Source organism: Trichosurus vulpecula, chromosome 1 (genome assembly GCF_011100635.1).
Source record: "Trichosurus vulpecula isolate mTriVul1 chromosome 1, mTriVul1.pri, whole genome shotgun sequence".
Lineage (NCBI taxonomy): Eukaryota > Metazoa > Chordata > Mammalia > Diprotodontia > Phalangeridae > Trichosurus > Trichosurus vulpecula.
Window position 1 is genome coordinate 309,124,231 of NC_050573.1, and position 6,336 is coordinate 309,130,566.

Genomic DNA, 6,336 nt, shown 5'->3' on the forward strand with positions numbered 1-6,336 from the left:
AGGAAGCTTGCTAAGGGAAAGCTTGCTTATGAGGCTTACTTGCAGGAAGGCTTTCATACCTTTTTATACTAAGCTAATTAGGCACAGAGTCATGAAGGTTGTGATGCCTTCTGGCTCTGAGTCTATTAGCTGAAAGTGTATATATATTCTGAGGTGAGATTTTACTTTGGGGGCTCACTCATGGGAGGAATGTTTGCCTGAGGTCTTTATGATTTGGCCAGGCAAGACTCTGGGTAGCTGTTGTTAAGGAGCTCTCCAGTTTTGTGAACACAGATGTTGGTGCTCCCTGTCTGATGATTACGTATCTATTGCTTTGTTTAGACATTTGGAGCCCTGTCTATCAGATCTCTGTGCTCATTTCTCTCTGCTTCTATTTTCTCCCATGAACTAGTGAATTACCTTTACTTTCTTTACTTACATATCTTTAATTAAAATAAGATTGTTGACCTCTTTGAAGCTATCTTTCCTTTAGAGAAGCATATTAAAGAACCTGTTCTAGCAGGCCATCCTGGGTGTGCTAGGGTGCTTGCTAATACACTGCCTTATCTCTTCACTTATTTTTCATTGCAACTCTGTTAAGGTTATTGATCATTTTTATTTAATGCTTCTCAAATTCAATTAAACTATATTTGTTCCTAGTCTGTGTATTAGGAGGGCAGAGTTTATAATCTCAAAGAGGATCATAAACATGTCTGAAACGTTCGGAACCGCCGGATATAAGAAACTCTCAAAGTAGAAGGCAAAAGAATCAAAACATATATTTAGGCTCCACAGTAACCAACCCATGAACCAGCAACCCCATTTTGATATATTGATCAAAGGCTTCCAGGCCCAATAAGTACGCCTTAAAAGAGTAACCAGGAGGCTACAGAGAAGCATGATTGCGTAAAGCAAAATCATGCTTCCCCCTCTATGGTAATAAGATTACCCACTGGCCTGAAGTCTGTGTTCAGCTTCCTCCCGTAGGTCAGCTCTGCTACTGGCAGCTCCTGCTTCAGCTGTGGCTGTGGCTGTAACTGTAACTGTAGCTGTAACTGTAGCTGTAACTGCCTCTGGCTCCAACGGGAGCTGCTTTTAACCATCCAGCTTCTGCGGGGGTGTAAGGCACGCCGGGGAAAACACAGGCTCCCCCAATCTGCCCAAGCAAGGCGAAGGGGCTGACCAGAAAAGCACAGGCTCCTTCCATCAGCCCAAGCAAGGGAAGCAAGGTGAAGGGGCCGACAAGCCCACTCCAGTCCAAGACACAAACAGCACTCAGTTCAGGGGAAAAAGCCAAACCAGTCAAGGGCACTTGTTGACTAAGTGCTAAGGAGCCCATTTTTGGTTGCCAATATACTCCACCCCTTGTTATAGGATACATAATCTAATCAGCCATGTATCCTAGAACATACATTGTGATCCAATTACAAAGGAAACTAAAACATATCATTCATTATAAAGCAAAACATATCATTTGGTGACATTCCTAAATATTGGTTTACGATTCAAATGTGATCCACCCCTAGGTCCCAGCAAGATAATCTTTTCAATCAATCATCCCCAAAATAATTATTAATAATTCAAATGTCCACCCCTAAATCCTTGTATCCATTACATAGGATCAATAATATCATAACAATAAAACAACACAGCAAGGATAACACAAAATAAGTAAACAGAACACTATCATCATTTCCACCCCCCTTGAACGATTGGGGCTCAAAATCTTGGGGTGAGGGGTGAAGGTCTCATTTTCCATAGCTTCTTCATGCTGAAATTGGATGTAGAGATGGCCCTGCCCCCAAAAAGTCCCATTCCAGAGGTCATTTCTTTAACGAGCTGGCAGGAATTCCAAGAATACTACATGCTTAGGCAGTCACCGGAAAGTGCAGGGTGCTTAAGCCTGAAGGAAACAAAACTAGCAACAAGGTTAGCCAAAACAAAGGACAAAAAGAATAGACAAGTATGGACTATAATTCTTCAAATAAAATCATCTCAAGTTTGGTTGAGATTTCAGTTATGCAAAGATCCAACATCAGAGCCAAACTCAGGTGGGAAATGTTTCTTTTCAAAAGGAACATAATGAGGAAGCCAAGAGGATCCCACCCTAGATAGAGACTAAGATTGTCCTCCCAGCCTTTCCCCAAATGTACAAGTTTTCATCCGTTAATCACACAAAGTTACCTTTCCTCTGAGTGGCTTATGGCATTTACCAGCATCAGCCATACCTGTGGAATCGGTGAATCTATTATTATAACCTATTCACGGTAAAATATATGGTTCAGGGGTACGATTTGGTAATTATTTTCCCCTGAATAGACAACTGTTACAGTGTTGTCCTTCCCATGGGCTATAACTTCTGCAGCCTTTGGAATATCATCTGGCTTCCGTTTTACCCATACCTTAGCTCCTGACTTTATTCTATCAATGGAGCAAGACCCTTTTGCCCCTCTAGTAGTTATTTTGGGAGGAGGGTCAGTTTTCACAAAGGGTATTTTTTCACAGGGGATAATAATGACTTGAACCATCCTATCATTTCTACAAAATTGTACAGGTTTTTTACCCATATTCTGGAGTGTCACAACAATTTCTTTTTGATAATTAGAATCTATCACTCCAGCCAATACATGTATTCCTTGAGCCGCTAATCCTGGTTTAGGTAATATCCGTCCAAGATGATTCTTGGGGATTCTCATACATACTCCAGTAGGGGTTTTTCTTATCTCTTTCCTATTTAACCTAAAATTCTCTATACAATGTAAATCATATCCTGCTGAACCAGGTGTTCCTGGACTTGGTAGTGGGACATCTTCCCTCACAGTCCAAAATTCAATGTTTTGGATCTCACATGTTTGCTGTTCTCTGATCTGCAGATTTGGGGTCATCATTCTGGCTAGAGGTGTACTCCCCCCTAAGGGCCTATTATTCAAATTACGTAAGGCAATAGACAAATTATCCTTCCAATGTCGATATGAATTATTTGAGCTTAATTTTCTCAGCTGTTCTTTCAACAATCCATTCATTCTTTCAATTAGCCCAGATGCTTGTGGGTAATATGGAATATGATATATCCATTCTATATTATTCAACACACAATATCTTTTCACTTCTTTGCCCTTGAAATGTGACCCATTGTCACTTTGAATCTGCATTGGGGTTCCATAATATAAACTTACAATATCTAGAGTTTTACAGGTGTTTTTCTGAGTTGCGTCTTTATAAGGACAAGCCACTAGTACACCTGAATAGGTGTCAACATACGTACATACATATTTACATCCTTTATCCTGGGGTAGTGGGCCAATATAATCTATCTGCCAAATTTGGGCTGGAACTTTTCCCCTTGCTATTTCTCCAGTAACTATCCTAGGAAGAGTTCGTTCTTTTTCTAATTGGCATATACAACACTCCTCTGTTATTTGTTTTAACAACGCATGAGAAATACTGATACCTCGATCCTGTGCCCATCGATGGGTGGCCTGGACCCCTAAATGGCCAGCAGTCTGGTGGACCCATCTTGCTAAGGCTGGGTCATCAGTTGGAGTCGGAGTAGGGACAATACATTCAGTAGCAATCTTTGCTAGTCGATCCGCATGTGCATTGTACTCACGTTCTGGTGTGGTCAGGGTTGCATGAGCATCAACATGAAAAACTGACAGATCTGTAACCAAAGACATGTCCCATATATTTTCCCATAACTCTTTACCCCAAACTTGTTTGCCATGAATCTCCCAATTCTGATTCCTCCATATAGGCATCCACGTAGCTAATCCATTAGCTACCGCCCACAAGTCAGTAAATATATGACACTGTCCTCCTTTCTCTGCTCTGATGGCCTGATGCACTGCCATCAGTTCAGCATATTGGCTACTTCCACCTATCCCAGAACTTTCCAGAGTTCTCCTTGTACAGGGGTTATAGGCTACTGCTTTCCAATGTCTCTTCTGTCCTAAATATTTTGCTGTCCCATCAGTAAACCAAGCATGTTTCTTCTGTTCTTCATTTAGTCCGTCATATCCATTATTCCATTTCACTAAGGATGGTACCATCTGTTGCTTAGATTCAAGGGGCTTTTCATTGCTCTCAGTATCAATGTTCGCCACAGATTCATGTAGAGCAGAAACTCCATTTTTGCCTGCTCTGGACCTATTCTGAATATACCACTTCCATTTGATTATGCTTGCCTCTTGTGCATGTCCAATTCTGTGAGAAGCTGGGGTACTCATTACCCAAGTCATAATTGGAATTCCAGGCCTTAATACCACTTCATGACCCAGAGTTAGTTGCTCAGTTTCTACTAAAGCCCAATATGCAGCTAACAGCTGCTTCTCAAAAGGTGTATATTGCACTCCAGATGAGGGCAGTTTCCTTGACCAAAAGCCTAAAGGTACACTTCGGCTTTGTTGTTTTTGCCACAGACTCCAATTTGCATAGTCATCTTGTACAGTCACTTGTAACTCCACTGGCCCATTTTGCATAGGCCATAAGTCTAGAGCTAATTGAATAGCAGCCTTTGCTTCCTCAAAAGCTCTACTTTGTTCAAGTCCCCAGTCAAATTCATATTTCTTTCTGGTGACTTTATACAAGGGTTTTAAAATCTGTCCCAAATGTGGGATGTGGTGTCTCCAATAACCAAACAGCCCTATGAACTTTTGGGCCTCTTTCTTATTGGTAGGGGTGGGAAAATCCTGGATTTTTTGTCGAGCTTGTGGGAGAATTTCTCGCAGTCCTCTATTCCACTGTATCCCCAAGAATTTTACAGTTTGAGCTGGCCCTTGAACCTTTGCGGGGTTGATTTCCCATCCTTTGCTTTTCATATGGTCAATTAATAATGCTAAACTCTCCTCCACCTCCTTTATATTCTTTCCCTGTATCATGATGTCATCTATGTAATGTGTAAGCTGTACACCAGGTAACTTTAATTCATCCAAATGTTCAGCTACAATCCTGTGGCAAATAGTTGGGCTATGAATATATCCTTGCGGCAGGCGTGTAAATGTATACTGTCGGCCTTGCCAAGTAAAAGCAAACTGATTCCATTGCTTGGGGTCTATTGGGATTGTAAAGAAGGCATTGGCCAAATCAATAACTGCATACCAAGTCCCTTCACGTTTTTGTATCCTCTCTATTAAAGTAACCGTGTCTGGGACAGCAGCATACAAGGGAGGAGTCACTTTGTTCAGCTGTCTATAATCTACTGTCATCCTCCATGTTCCATCTGACTTTCGGACTGGCCAGACAGGGTTGTTCCATTGAGTAGTTGTAGGGACTAACACTCCTGCCTCAACACATTCTCTTATAGTGTTGGCAATTTCATCTTGCCCACCTGGCACACGATATTGCCTCAAAGTAATTATTTTAGAAGGTTCGGGCAAAGTGATTGGATCCATCTTGATTTTCCCCACTAAGACTGCATTAATGCCCATTTTCCTCACAGCAAATTGGTATTTCCCTTCGGGTAAATTTAAGGTCATACCCTTCAATATGTCTATTCCAATGATGTATTCGGGAATAGGCACAATAACCACACTATATTCTTTCTTGGGCAACTGTCCAATTTTCATCATTAATTTAACTTGCCTGGCTGATATTTCAGTCCCTCCTAGTCCTGTAATGGTAATAGGAGTTCCATGGCTGAACTTGTCTGGATTTCCATAAATAAGGGTGGCCTCGGCCCCAGTATCTATTAATGCCTCAGTTACCGTACTTGACCCATTTTTCCAATATATGGTCAAGTTAATGTGAGGTCTGCAATCCAGCCTGTGTATTTCCTTAATTTGGACTGGGGCTCGGCCTGTTCCCTAGTATTCCCTTTCATGTGATTCACTTGGGTTTGAAGGTTCAACATCTGTAGTATTTGCAGGAGCAGTTCTTATTTCCCTATCTCTTCTGTTATCAAGGCCTTTATCTCTGTACATTCTATATAATTCATTGGTTGGAATTCCATCTATCATTTCAAAACCTACCCCTGCTCTCAATAAAGCAGTAAACATTTCTTTCCTTGTTACTCTCCTTTGACGCCAAGTTTGCTGGTTATTCACCCTTCTCTCTCGAGGAGATCTATCCCCTCCCCAGTCACCTAAGTCATGTAACTGTAAAATCTTATTTATCACTGTTGTAAGACGGCTCCCTACTTCTCCAAGTAATAAATTCAAAATTAGTTGTTTATAAGCAGGGGGAGCTGTCCTAATTATTAAATTCCTATGAGGCAGTCCCATTGGATCATTGTAATATTTGTCTGCAGTTCCTATCATAATGGCAGTCTTCATTACCTCCTCCTTTAGTCTCATGATACAATCTCTAAGTGAATACCAGGGTCTGTGCTCAGTGGGCCACATAGAATCAGTAGCATATCTC